The 16,579-nt window shown below is 28.6% G+C and overlaps 1 protein-coding gene across 10 annotated transcripts in view; it reads left to right on the forward strand.

Moving 5' to 3' along the window:
* Positions 1 to 16,579, forward strand: part of nAChRalpha4 (nicotinic acetylcholine receptor alpha4) — a 355,672-nt gene that overhangs the window by 188,623 nt on the left and 150,470 nt on the right. The gene's annotated exons all lie outside the window — the stretch shown is intronic.

Below are 16,579 nucleotides of genomic sequence, written 5' to 3' on the forward strand. Positions count from 1 at the left end.
TCATTTGATTTATAGTTTGGATAAATTTTACAAATCGAAGTAACTGCGATTTATTATAGTAGTTTTTAATTGTTTAATTTAAATAGATTTATTTTTCTCTTTTGAATTGCAGCAAAACTAAAATTGGTTTTCTATATGTATTTATTTCCAAATTGTTTTAAGGTAATTTTACACTATCAGTTAATCTAAATTAATTTAAATTTGTTTGTTAACATTGTAAATCGATAGTGCATGTGCGTACCAGTATGTAATTGTTTGCAATAAATAATGAAATTAAACAAGAAACGAGTGTCCACTCACCTGACGAGAGAGGTACCATTATAGTGTATATTGCATTTCAGAGTAGGACGGTATATTCGATGCGGGCGGTACATCTCGCGCCGCGGCATCGTTTCAAAAGTTACGGAAAAATGTGAAACAGTTCAATTGGCGATGACTTTAAGGAAGCTCGTGAATTTTAAAAAACGTCTTTAAAAGTAAAATTCGATCAAATAAATTAATGGTGTGCGAAATTTCAATCAGATAAATAAAGTCGCATTTTATTTCTTTAATATCAATCACATAAAGATATTGGCAATTTAAAAAAAGAAACTAGTTACGTTAAAATATAATATGTGCAGAATAATCACGTGCTTAGCAAACTTTATGAAGAAACAATTAAATAAAACATACTTGACACATATGTTTTTATAATACAATAAATACAATAAATAATACAATAAATAACTTTAAGAAAATGATTTACACTAATAGCAATTTTTTAATTAATCTAGTTTATAAGTCGAAATCAAGTTAATATCGATTGATTTTTCGTGTGATTTGATATCAACTACATTTTCTATTGATCTTCAAAGAAGATCAATAGAAAATTTTATCAACGCTGCATCCAAAAGATCGATCAAACGTCAATGTTGCATCGGATCTTCTTTCGAAGATCAATAGTATATATCAAACATGGAAAAAACATAGCTGAAAATTTCACCGATTCAGCAATATTACAGTCGTAATATACAGACAATTTTCTATGTTAAAATAGCAAAATTGACAGCTGAACAACATTAGCGATTTGTTAAACCATCAAATCTTCTTTTCGTTATCGATGTTGAATTCGCATAGTAAATTATAGATTTGCTGTACCAACCAATTAATTTTTTTTCCGTGAACGATAAATCAATCTAAAAATCAATCGATTTCAAATCGACTTGTAAATCCGGGTATACATGTAAATGCACTATATGTACACACACACACACACACACACACACACACACACACACACACACACACGCACACACACGCACACACACGCACACACACACGCACGCACACACGCACGCACACACACGCGCGCGCGCGCGCGCGCACACACGCATACACGCACACGCACACGCACACGCACGACACGCACACGCACACGCACACACGCACACACACGCACACACACGCACACACACGCACACACACGCACACACACGCACACGTGTACAAGATTAGCAAGTAACGCATTATTTGTAACTTAACAATAACATTAATTGTTATTGTTATAAGTTACTTTTTTCGGTAACGAATGGGTAACGATGTTACATTTTCTTCTGAGTAACGTTCATGATAACGCAATTACATTTACAAAAACGATTTTATTAGTTAGTTTTATCGTTACTTTATTTCTAATACTACGTTTAGTCGTAATTATAGCTCTAGAAAACAAAAATGAAACATTAACGGCCTAGGCCTCTATTCTCGAAAAATATCGCATATGAAAAACTAAGTATAAATACTATAATATGCGTTTTTTACATATACTATAGTATTTTCTTAGTTTTTCGTAGTATATGCCCGATGAATACAAAAATTTGTAATTGAGCTCCAAATTATATTCATTCAAAATTTTAAGTTTTCAAAAAATATTTATTCACAAAAAAACTATGAATATTTGACGAGTATATTCATATTCATTCAAACAAAATATAAACTGAAAAAGAAAACTCCAATAAGCAATAGTTATCTCTTAATTATAACCGATACTTTAATGACTTTAAGTAAAAAAAAATAAATTTTATTTTTATTATTGTAATATTCAGATTTTATAAAGGAAACTTAGAAATTTTGAAAAATATTTTAGAAAGATATACATTTTTTATTTATAAATTTATCTATTTGATAGAGCGCCATACATATTTCGATATAATTCCGGTTATATGACAGTAATTTTAAAAATATTTTATAGTATATCTTGGACGCGACGTTCATTATAATGTGGACATTAAATTCCGAGATATATTATTTATTCTCAATAAAAATGTCTTTGTTTAATCTATAAGTTAAACAAGGATGCTTTGTAGACTTGTAAGCTATGTGCAGATAATACAGAGTAAAAGTGAATACAAAATGAAAATATTCCTAATCACATTAAAAAAATATTCATTCAAATGGAATGAAAAAATATTTATTCCTTTCTTGACGAATAAAAAAGAAATGTATTCGAATGAGTATTTTCATTCATTTTTTATTTATTCGAATATTAGGTGTATTCATCAAACGCATTAGTTTTTTGTGCGATACTTTTTGAAAATGGGAGTCCTGGCTATCACGCGACCACAATATCTTTTTTTCATTGTATCTACAGTTCACACGTATAGACTAAAGCGGGGAACACAGACTCTTGCATAACACATAAAGCATAAGAAATTCAATCAGATTCTTTATTTCATGGAAAGGAAGGAAACGGAGGAATTTTAATTTAAACGGAAGAACTTTAATTGTTTTATTTTTTTATGTGCATTACGTATTATGCATTATGCAAGAGTCTGTGCTCCCGTTTAACTCTTTATATATTGCATGTGGTGATGAGATCACGTGAGAGATTCTATGTCAACAAATATCATTGTGGAAAAAAGATTATATGATAAATTTTTTTATGATATGATTAATTTTTACAGTATATTTAATTTCTTAAAATAAAATTTTTTCTGTCATATCTCACAAATTAAATATATGTATGTAGTGCAAATTACAAACAATATTATTATTTTATTATAATATAATTTTATCTTTAGAGTATTCACAACTCATTCGTTTCTTTTTTTCGAAATACTGCACTTGGCTGAATAATTCTTTCTATCCTTTTCTTCTTTTTAAATATACAACTTCATAAATGTTTTTTAAAGATGTTAAAATATATATAAGGATCTACTCATAATTTTTGTATATTTCCAAAAATTATAGAAATTAACCCACACATAAACGACCCATCATGCACAATAAAAGAAAATTGTATGTGTATTAAGAGTTAAACGTATAATTTAAAGATATCTTATTAAAAGCAATACGAAAAATAAATTTACTTAAGCATAAAAATTACAAAAAAATGTAGTATATATTATATGATATGACAGCATCTATTCATGAAAATAACACACTATATTTACTATAGGCATATATTTTTTGAGCTCTATTCCTCTATTAAAAAATAGAATTTTGACATTTTTTTATCGCAAAAATTTGCATATAATATTTTATTAGTGTCAAGAAAAAAAGTAACGGAAAAGTAACGACTCGTTATATTTTGAGTATAACGGTAACGAGTTATTTTTTAAGAAAAAAAATGATAATGGTAATGAGTTATTTTTATAAGGCGACATTGCTAACCTTGTATAGCGCACACACACACACACACACACACACACACACACACTCGCGCGCGCGCGCGCGCGCGCGCACATACACACAAGAAACATTTATATGTAAGTATTGTTTTATTGGTTTATTGCCATAAATATTTACGGATATTTCTCATTAATAAATAGACACATGTTTATTAAAGTGTAAATAATATGTTAAAATAGCTCATTGCAATATATAGTTTCGTAAATAATCCTACATGAGAATACATGTAAAATATTTGGTGACTTAATATTTTCATGCGTGTAATAAATATAAAAACGAAAGATAAAAATTTATGAATATAGTAATTTATAATATGAAATACATCAAAAATTTTTCTATCTCAGAGAGACGATTTCGATGATTTCGACGATTCACGTGCTTCCTCGATCCTTTGCGAGTACCGAGTGGCTGTTGAATAAAACATGTGCCGAATGTTCTGCTACTACGAGCAATAACATTATTCATTGCGCAATAAATTGTCCCGAGAATTTTTACTATAATAATTGAGACACTTCCGGTTCTCTTACAAGTAAAACGCTTGGTACGCAAAATTGGTCTTACAACTGCAAAGAGTTAAAACCTCGAAATTGCGCATCCTCTCTTGTAATTACACACTAGATCCTCAACATTCCTCACCGACATTGTCTGTACATATTTGCGTAACTTTTGCCACTCTTGTCGCCTAACGAACGAGAGCTTTACGTGAGCTTTTTCGCTAAATTGCCATAGAATTTGTAATTGGACGTATCTACCTACATTTATTTCACAATTAACACTTTGAATCATTTTTCTACCGCGAGTGTCAAGGAATGTAATGGAATGATTTGTTCATGAATGTCGATATTCAAAAAAATTGAAATCGATATAATCTCAGTGTTACAAATGAACCAAGATACAATATATTCATTTGCAGCTTACGTTACATAGAAACGTCTAGAGTCATCTTATAATATACTGTAAAATGCAATAATATTAATTAGGATCAATTAAGATGTCCAAAAATTGCGTTGTTACAAATCCTTGGCTCACGCTCGTGTCAGGCATGCGAGCGATGTAGTCATCCATAGATTATTATTCATATCGCATGAAACATGGGCGCTGCGGCGAAATGTTTGCGCGAACGAGTCTCGATAAATGGGATATCACCACAGGGAATCGCGAAGAAATGTCATGTTAAACGGCTTCGATTCTGTGGTCAAAAAAACAATTTTACAATCTTACATAAATCTATTCAAGATACGATGGACCGAAAAACTATGCGATTGTAGGCAATCACTATAAAAAACAATTTCCGATTATTTCTCGATTCGAAAGAAAAGAATATTAAACAAAGATTCTCGTCTGTTCATCAAAACGATGGTAAAATTAGCATGCAAATGATGATTTGAATTAATATTTCGTTAATTTACTTAATTAATAAATAAATGTATATCGTCCTTATAAATATTTATTCTATTTAAAAATAATTAACATTGCAGATGACATTATTATTCGCGATTAATGTCTCGTTCGGTTATATATTCAAGTACGTGACAAAATTTTGTAAATTTAAGAATGACATAAAAATTTTCTTTATTGCTCTAATATTGCCGTAAATGTAGATAACTTGGGATAAGTATAGATGACTTAGGACAGCATGATTTTTGTTAAATTCAATAATGGGTGGATATCACGATTAAATTTAACAAAAATACATGCTATTCCAAGTCATCTATATTTACGGTGCTTTCTTTTCTATTGCTTGTAACTTATTTTTTTTTTTTAATATGCGTATTTTGGTGACGCGTCCTGCATTTTTCCTTACTCATTTCTTATAATATTACAAAATATTGTCACAAGAATAACGATTGATGATTCTTCTAAACTATCAGAACATCTATATTTAATGCAGCAATTATTAACTTCTAAGTCTATTCATAGATATATGTACATTCTCATTATCCTGATACACATTTACATTAAAAAAAGTTGACATCGACAGGCTCTAATTTCGAATAAAACCGGATAATCACAAATTGTAATACTAATTTAAAATTTGATTGTTCTGTCGCAATATTTGGAGAGATTTAGTGATAGTGAATATACTTGCCCCACTAACATTTAATGTTAAACACAGTATACTCATGAGTATCTCTGTTTCTGATACAGATGGCAGCTTGTACACTTTCACTGTTATGTAGCAATAAAATTTCGAAGAAAGAATTCTATCGATTAAATAATTTACTCATCATTTTATATCAATTCTAAAGCATTAATAATTCGCGCAAAGGCCCGCGCTTTCCTGCATTCGATGCGAAAGCATCGCTGATATCGAATCTACATATCATTTATATAGATCATGAATATTAATATCCATAGAAATGAAGCGGAAAGTAAACGTTGTCCGTACCTATTCACGGAATATTTCAAATATTGCAGCGTTAAAACACGCACTTGTTTTCAATATCTATTTCTATTTTTAAAAGAAATAAATTGTTTGTTACGTACATCGCGTATTTAACATTAAATAAATGTTATTTGCTTGAAGAATAATTGAATGTCAAATAACGAAGCATTTTTTTCTTTCAATATTTTAGATTCATATATGAACTTTTAAGGGGGTCCTAAAGCCGTCTCTATTACCGACTAAATCATATAATTTTTATAATAAATTTTTTTTTTCTTTCACAGATTCGAAAATCCTTTTCCAAGATTAAAGTATACGCATTAATATTAGGTGTTGGAATTAATTCGTAGCGTTTTACAAGTGATGGAAAGTACTTTCATTAATGTATTTTTTAATGCTCATGTGAAATAAATAACATTCTTTCATTAAAAAACGCTACGAATTAATTCCAACACCTAATACATATTTGTTAGGTGGAGTTTATGTCGAGAACGACCAAAAATTTCAAAATTGATACATTTTTTATCATTTCTTAGTGTAACATGATATCTCAAGCTGTCGTGATATTTGCTTGAAAGTTTTGCAACTACGGAAAGTTTGCAGCTACGGAAATTTTGCAACTTGTACTTACGAAATAGTAATCCACAAACACACATAATTTGCATGAACAAATAACGTTCGAGTTCTTAAAATTAGACTTAGACGCTTTATCGCGATGAATTTGTTATACGAAAATTGACACGAACGTGCGACTGCGTGTATCATTGCGTGATATATCGTATTGGTGTGGTATATAAAGTATATAAAGATATGTAGATGCGCTTATATATAAAAAGACATCGATCTCTGATGACTTCATCGAAGTTCGAGCTTCGCTTTAAGAACCCCTTAAATGTTTTTTAAAGTTGATGTTAATAATCTCTATACTTTAATAATAATTTAATTAACAGAGAAAGGATCTTTCATACGAAAATGCCTTCCATCTCTTATTAGTATGAAAATATTTGTGCCATTAATGAATCGAAGGATTAAACATTTTTTTCTTTCCTTAGTAATAGCACAGTCATTTAAATAATAATAGCGTCGATAGTCTTCAATATAATAATCATCAATATAATAATAATTGAAATTTATCAATCATTTATTCTCATGAATACTATTAATTCACTGATTATTTCCTTTTGTTATGTTATCGCGTCTTTGCGTTTTCGAGCGTTGTATTGAAGACGATAGAAAAACTATAAAATATTATCATAACATATTTTACATTTGATACGATTCTCCGATTGTAATTTCATGTATCTAATATAAAAATTAAATAAATCAATAAACACATATATACATTTAATAAAATAAAATTAATTAGATGAAAATTATTTAAGTATAATAATGCTAAACAATGCAAGAAGTATTTTATTAATTAAATTATGTGATATATAATTATTATAATATATGATAATTTCTGTAAAAAAGAAATGTTATTTTGTACCAATACATAAATTATTCAATGAATCTGATATATAAATCATCACGCAGCTTTTATGCAGTTATTTTTCTCTATATATAAGTTAATTTACACGCACGTCTTGCTGTCAGGAAAAAAGAGATGTTCTATGGTCCATAAACAATTCTCATCTCACAGCAACCGCTCAACTCGGCGACTGCGATTTATCGAAGTCGCTGTCAGAAAGCGAGTTCCGGATAGATATCGACTTAAAAAATAAATGAAAACGTAACATGTTCTTTTGGAAACGACATACTTTCTGCGTAGATTCTCTTTCTAAGTTATGGTTTACGAGTGATCTGGATAAGGTATCAGCGCATACCTACGTATACATATACCTGACCGGAGAGATTGAAATTTTCGCACGTTGAAATTTAAGTGATGAAGCTCACACTATCTCTTGTGTCCACATTCTCGGCGAGAACGTTTTCAAAAATGTAAACACGTTACAAATAGTAAATTGACAACTTGATATAAACTTGATATAAATGAGGTCACATAAGTGTGTCATACTCTTGGAAAAATCATTTTTCGTTGTAAAAGTCTTTGTGTGCGCGTATCGAGTTCAATAGCTTGTAAAATCTTCAAAGTGAGAGTTACGAGAACATTTATGAAAAATAGAATAGTATGAAATATAATATTATGTATGAAATATAGTACAGAACGTATGAAATCTATCTCTTCTTCATTTTTATCGTCAAAATAAAATATTGTTTAGACAGGGAACTATCCTTAAGACTTTTGAGAGTTTCTTTTACGCTGAATTCTCAATTACGACACGAAGGATGCTGCTATTAACGGGGAATAAAAGCTTAACTAAATGACTCTTTTATCATGTATTTAAGAGTCTGTGCACGATGCAAGCTGAATTTATTGAATGGTTAATTTAATTTATTCGTCATTTGATTTTTGCGAGACCCGGTTTCCTGAAAGCTATGTTAAATCTCGTCGCGAAATAAAGTTGAGTTTCGCACATATTTGCATTTGTTGCGAGTCACGGCTCTAAAGGTTTCCCATTCACCGTGTCCAAATATTCTCATTGGGCGTACCGTAAACTCTGCCAACAAAGAGCTGGTTGAAATGCGATATCGCGAATCTTCGTGAAAGTAATACCATGTGTGTTACGATTGTATCATTCTCGCCGAATTTATATTTTGGATTGTATCCATCTGCATAAATAGAAAATATAATTTTAACATTATCATTATAATACACTGCTTATACATTTCAATAACAGGAAAGAATTTGAATTTATGATATTAATTACTTAAACAATTTATTAGAAATTATGCAAAAAATATGTTTTTTAAATATACAGAATTACGACAAACACTTCAATTTTAATTAAAATGATAACGTATTAGTAACTATAAATTTTTGAGGTAAAACCAAGATTAAATGTATCACAATAACTGCGAGATAAATGATGCTTCTTGCAACGGACGTAATATTTTTCCAGCTATTAAATCCATTTTTCTACTTGATGATATTTAGACACTCTTCTATTTCAGGTTTTCACTTAAAATTTCACAAAAATCAGCAGTATATATATTTCCGATATTTCAATTTTAAAGGAATCGTGCGATGCGATCAGTCTCACAGGACCATAAAATCGATATTGTGATTGTATATTCAATTTTAACGCAAAAAGTTATGAACACTATTTTCCACGCGTTCTCATCATTGAGAATACCATTCTGTGTTAATAAAACTTTACGCCGAGACATAATTTCGGGCGAAGCAATAAAAGAGACACGTTATTTCACAGCGATAGAAATGTGAATAAACATCGCGCCCCCGCATATTTAAGGGATGAATTTAGAAACAAAGTTGGGATTAGTAATCATAGTTAATTGAAAAAGGTTGGGAATCATGTTTACAGAATGTGAAATTACAATACTAATCGTTACGTCGTCTAGAACTAAATATCGATCATTTCGTTTAACATTTGTGAACATTAATCAAACTTATTAATTAGTTTCTTTAAAAAATTGTTTGCGTCAAATATTTTCGCAGAAATAAATTAAAAATAGAATAGTTTATTTCTTAGATAGTGATTCAAGATTTAGAGGAAAACATTCTGTTTAATTTAAATTCCAATTAACATTCCAATATATTATCGATATGTGGATGATATTTTACTAGTTTTTATATTTTAACACTTCCGAATAATCAGATCAATGTGATACCTACATGATATGTTTAATTCTTATCATGAAAGATTAAAATTTACACAATAAAAATTTTACTGGACTGTACATTCGAAAATTCAATAATAAGAAATAAAAGTAATGGCCGTAACGGTCAAAACTAGATCTTTAATGCTTAAATAATTCAATCTGAATTACTATATGTATATACTATGTATGTACTTGCATATATATCATATTTATAATCATTCGAACTGCGCGCCGAATAGTTTTTTCGGATGTATAAACGCGATTAAACTATTGTAGGAAACGTCTTTCTTTCAGGCGACGTAATATAAACAATAAGAATTTTATTGGACATTTGAAAATTCAAATAAAAAATAGAAGTAATGACATAACATCTTTTTAATAGGGTGTTGATTGAGCATCAAATTATTAAAATTGCTTGTCTTAATTCATGATACTATAGTACTTTAATTACATTAATAAGTCCAGAAAAACAATTCGGCGCTTAGTTCGAAAGACAAATATATATGCAAGTATATATATATATATAATATATCTTAAGCTAAAAAAAAATTTTTTTAATTATAAATAAAAGTTAGCTGTAAATCTCAATATAATTTGGGTGAAATTTCATTGAAATCGATTAATATTTTAATATTAATCGACTTTGAAATTATTGTAATATTTATGCATTTCTGATACATGTATCAAAATTCGAAAACATTTAAATTTCAATACAATTTGGTACAACCTATTCTTTTTTGATCGTTAAATACGAATCCGAGGTCAGAAGTACACATTTTAAAATGATGGATCCAATATTACGACATATAGGGTAAAAAGTCCCGAACCGGTGAAATATCTCAAAAATTAAGCATTTCCGAAAGAAATGTTTCCTTCAAAAGTTATAGGATTTTAAATGATCTATTCACTGATCGGCCTTACATGGCATCGCCAAGATCAAGTCAAGATCGATTTTTTTAATACATCCTATTTTTGATTCCAGAATTTGATAGTCGATGTCAAGATCTTTCCGAACTATAATGAAGTTATTTTTTATTGAGTACTTTTCGAGTTAAAAATACATTTTTACGTAAATATGAATATAAGTAGTACAAACTCCAATGGCCTTGATTTTGACAACTATTATCCAAAACATGATTCTAAACAACATTCAAGATATTTTAGCTGTTGATCGGCCATCTTGCTAATGCCGGCAGACTGTAATTTTTGAGCCTTACAACTCAAAAAATACTCAATAAAAAATGACTTTATTATAATATTTCGGAAAGCTCTCAACATCAGCTATTCCGAAATCAAGAATAGGATGTGCTATTTAAAAAGATCGATGTGACCTTGACCTGACCTTGGCGACGCTGCCCAAAGTCAAACTGATTAGATCAGTGAATATATCATTTAAACCCTACAACTTTTGTAAGAAACATTTCTTTCAGAAATGCTTAGTTGTCGTGGACATTTCATCATCGGTCCAAGACTTTTTACTTACCCTACATATTGGATCCGCCCTTTTGAAATGTGTACTTCTCGGATTTGTATTCAGCGATCAAAAAAAAACAGTAGTACTGAATTGAATTAAAATTTAAATATTTTTTTGTATTTTGACACATGTATCTAAGATGCATAAATACTAATTTCAAAGTCGAGGGGCAATCTGAAAATATTAATCGATTTCGATGAAATTTTACCCAAATTATATTGAAGTAATAATTAATTTTTGGAGGAAAAATTTTTTTTTGAAAATCGATTTAGCCCACCCTAATATATACCTATAGTTCAGATTAAATTATTTAAGCATTAAAGATCTAGCTTTAACCGTTAGGTCATTACTCCTATTTCTTATTGTTGAATTGAAAAATTTACAGTTGAACATAAAGCTGATGGTTATATAAATTTGCTTAATGTTAATTTAATATTGGGAGATGAGTACATCAAATTTGACATATATAAGAAACTAACTCAGGAAGATAATTAAGTTATAAATCCAACTGGAATACAAAAGAGGAGCAATAATCGATCAGCTTTACAGAATCCTATTTCTTTCATATTCAGACTATCTCGAGAATAATAAGAATATTAAATTCATGATCAATGTTTTACTAATAAACTAATATCCCCTTAACACAATTTTTCTACCATAAATACTAGAAATATAAAACCTTATCGAGAAAAAATAATTTATAATATTGTAATATTAGAAAATATTATAATATTATTAATAATAATTTATATGAAAATATTGTAATATTATTAATAATACTTTATATGAAAATATTGTAATATTATTAATAATAATGAGAGTCTACTGATAATAATATTAAAAAATTCTTCATAATTCCATATCTGAATGAAATCTTTGAAAAATTCAAAACTATTGTAGAAAAAAGTAAATTTAATGTAGCATATAAATCTATGAATAGCTTGAATTGTTTCATAAAATTAAGAAAAGATAAATTAGAAAAAATGGAGCAATGTGATGTGATATATAAAATAAGTTGTCTCGATTGCGATTTTTCTTATGTGTGTCAAACAAAAAGAAAACTAAAAACTAGAATAAATGAACATAAAGCTGATATTAAAAATCCAAAAGACTCTTTTTCTGTAGTATCGCAACATTAATTCTATGATCAGAATTTAAATTGAGATAATATTCATGTGTTGGATTTAGAACAATTTTTCCTAAAAAGAACAACTTCCGAAATGATATTTATTAAAAAACGAATAGCTTTAAATAGATTTAAATAAGTTAACGATGCAGAGCGGGCACCGGGGATATACTTTCCTATATTCAATATTACTTCCCTCACAAAATTCTAGATTTATCATCTCCTTGGTCTTTTCTATATGTATCGAATATATAAGATTGTAAATCATGATGAAAATTTGACATAATATTTTAACGAGAAGTTATTACAACAAATCAGCCACTATTCGAAATTTTTCCATGAAGTTCACTTTGATACAGATGTAATTTTTATTTATATAATTTCAACTATAAATTCACAAATTGTTATAAATAATAAAGAAATCGATTGTGCTCACTAGAGTCTGAAAATTTTGTGTCAATCAATAATCGATTAAAGAACTCATTGGATTATTGGATTAAACAAGAGAAAATTCCGCTGAATTTTGCAAATTTAATTTGTACTCACTTTGGACTATTGTTGTTAGATAATTAATATTCTCTATTTTACTTTGAATTGTAGAATTATTTAAAATTAACAAACATTTTTATGTAATTACCTTTTTAATAATTATAGACATGTAAATGATTGCTAGACTCAGGTTTTATGTACATTGTGAAAAAAATTGCATGATTTTCTTATATTATATATATATACTGAAGATGATAATTAAGGCAGAAACGTTTATATTTAATTAATTTTTGTGAATTTATTAAATCCAAATAATAATATTCTCTACCGCATAACGCTTGCGTTGTAGTACATGCTCTTTTGATTTACTGTTTGTAGTTTATTTCTATTTACAAAACGAATTGATAGTTTGAAAGATTTTTTAAAATATATTTTTGAAAAATATTTCATGTGATCGAAGTATCATATTGTTAATTGTCAAATACGATTCAAATATCATATTGTTAATTATCAAATACTATCAAATTTATCAGACAGGACAGAACTCTGTTACTTACAATTTTTTTTATAGAGTATTTACGCTGCAGAAATTATAAAAACTAGAAGGAACGGAGGTAATTTGCACACAATTAATCTGTTATATACCTTTATATTATGTTAGTATTGCATTATAATTTTTAGCACAAAGCACACAAAATGCGCAGATTGATACATTAAATGCAATGAGTGCATTACATGAAACATACACTTCACATCATAATAACATCTGTAATCAGGGCTAGGCACATTTCAAATACTTCTATTTGAAATATAGTATTTGAAATACAAATTGTATTTCAAATATTGTATTTCAATTACAATACAAAATGTGTTTAGTATTTTGTATTTCAAGAAGGTCATATGATGTATTTTGTATTTCAAATACAATTTCAATGTATTTTGTATTTGAAATGCCAAAAAATTCTTGATAATAATCCTTAAAACAACGCGACAAACTTACTGGCTGTATTCGGAAACGTTAGTGTTATGACAGAAAATGAGACGTAACGAGATGAACTGTCGTAGTCGTGAATGTAGAAAGAGAGAGAGAGAAAGAGAGAGAGAGAGAGAGAGAGAGAGAGAGATATTAAAGCAGAGAAGAATCGTTAATGTCGTAGTCGTGACTAATCGGGAAAGAGCCGGGAACGTCAAAAAAGTTTAGAAGTATATTGTATTAAATAGTATTTTGTATTTAAAATAAAAAATTTTAAAATATTTTGTATTTTGTATTAAAAAAAAACATTTTGTATTTAAAATATAAATTTTGGACATATTTTGTGGGGAGATCCCGTTTGCCTACAAATCGATTGTCTACAGTATCGTTTATTTACATCACTTTTGCCGATAGTTTATTTGCACACAAAAATTTTCTATAACTGACTTTCCAAAGGACCACATATATATATATATATATATATATATATATATATATATATATATATGTGTGTGTGTCTATATATAATATATTTGCCCTGAAAATTTTTGAATTTTTTGTTGTTATATATTTAGCATTCTTATTCCTTAGTAAAATTTTGTAAACACATTTTATAAGTTATTATATGATTTTATCTCTTATTTCTGAGCATTATTTGTAAATTTTTCATAAGCCGTACTCCACTCATGAATAGTCCAGCCCTATGGGATATACGGCAAAAATGCAAGGATTTGAAAAAGTTTTTTTTAATATAAAAAATAAATATTTTGTTTTTTCCTAATATTTTTTTCATAGTGTTTACACTGTCCACAGTTTATTTATCTTAAACATAATAAATAATACTTGATAAATTAAATATTTTATAGATACAACGAATATACCAGAGTTAGTATTACAGTTTTTTAGCAGCTGATTTCGATCGATATACATTTAGTATTTTATTTTTCATTTAGTATTTTATTATCTATGACTCTTATAGCTGTATCATCTTTCAAAGCAAACATCTGTTTTCAATTTCTAATGCATTAACTGGTGCGAACTCGATCATGAAGTTGCTGAGTTATTACGTCGTGTCTGGTTAACGGATCACGATTGTATAATGAAGCAACGATAAACAACGATTAACATGCTTTACACGAAAGCGGCGAATTTATGCATACATCTAGTGAATTCCCTCGTTGCCGGTATGATCGCGCGCTTATGCAGTCAGTACAATATCATTATATATTAGCAGATTTGTGCTAAATCAAGCGTTGCATATTGGATAAACGTCATGTTTACGTCACTCTTGTGTAGTCGACTCCAAGGTTGGGAAGAGGCATGATTCGTAATCACTATAAATTTATTCTCATATACACGAAGCCGGACATTATAAAAGACTAATTACTAAAACAGGAATTGGAGATATTACTTCTCTCTCATTTCGTATGCTATTATTTCTTGCTTTTATGCAATATATTTTTAATCAGCATATTAAATTTCTTAATACTGTTTGATGCCACGTTATATCAAAATATATACTGTATTAAAATAACTTTATTGATGACCCTCCCAAGTCAGACGCACAGACCACAGCATGTCTTTAGCACAAGCATAAATTTTGCGATACTGATCGTCACCATTGTCAGCGTGATCGCACAGTGATTGCCGTGGATTTGGGACATCGTTATTATATTCTGAGATCTGTGTGAAAGGAGTTGAACTCGCCCCAGTCGCGTCCTGAGGATCCGCGGCAACATGATTGACGGTACGTGCTGCCAGCCGCACGTAGCACGAAATACGGATAACATACCTACGCACCCTCAGTTGCATACGTAAGCATCGCGTTCATGAATCGTTCAACGGCGTTTGCTGCTGTGATGTAGGGTGACAAGCTTGAAAATGATAATATTTGTGTTGGCTTTATATTTAATTTTTAATTCTTTGCTTTTTGAGAGACGAACATGCTTTTATAACAATTTGTTAGTTATAAAAATTTATTTGACAACGAAAACATATTAATTTTTATGATTGTAAACAAACTAAATTAATTAATAAAAAATCAGAAGTATTTAATTTTTTATGAGAAATATTTTATATAATCGCGTTAATTATTAAATTATCTATAAAAATGTCTGTATTTCAAAGAATTAACATATTGATGATTAATAATGATAATATTTTGAAAAAGAATAAAGATAATTGAATTTTATATGTGTCGGAAGTTTTAGTTTAGTTTAGTTTTTAAATTTAAGTGAATAAAAAGTAAATGTACAACAATGTATTCTTTTTTACAAAATAGTTCAAGTGATGTTTTCTGAATAGTACATGATTTTTTGGTTTATTAATTTGTTGTGAAATTAGTAAATCAAATTATAATATTTATTTTATAACTGGAAATAGTTTTAATTATTTATGTAAAAGGAAATATTAGTAAAATAAATATTCACCTAGAAACTTTATATTAATTAAAATAGAAATAATAAATTTGTATTATAATTGAGGATACGAATATTGAAAAGTTTCAATACACGAGATACAAACTCGAATTATAGCACTCTCAAAGTAAATTCTCGAGTTCGAAGGTAAAAGGATTGAGTAACGAAGTTAAAAGATTATAGAAGTGCCTGGAGTTCACTTTACAATTATTCGATGGATATAGCAGTAATGATTATTACTACTCTGCTTTCAAATTTTATAATATAATACAGTCGAAAAAATTGAAATAGCTACAAAAAACATTTTTCACTACCATCAACAATTCTATTTCTTTTTATATTTAACAATTGTACTTGTTTATTA

This window comes from Acromyrmex echinatior, chromosome 13, assembly GCF_024713525.1.
Source record: "Acromyrmex echinatior isolate Ae372 chromosome 13, ASM2471352v2, whole genome shotgun sequence".
Taxonomy (NCBI): domain Eukaryota; kingdom Metazoa; phylum Arthropoda; class Insecta; order Hymenoptera; family Formicidae; genus Acromyrmex; species Acromyrmex echinatior.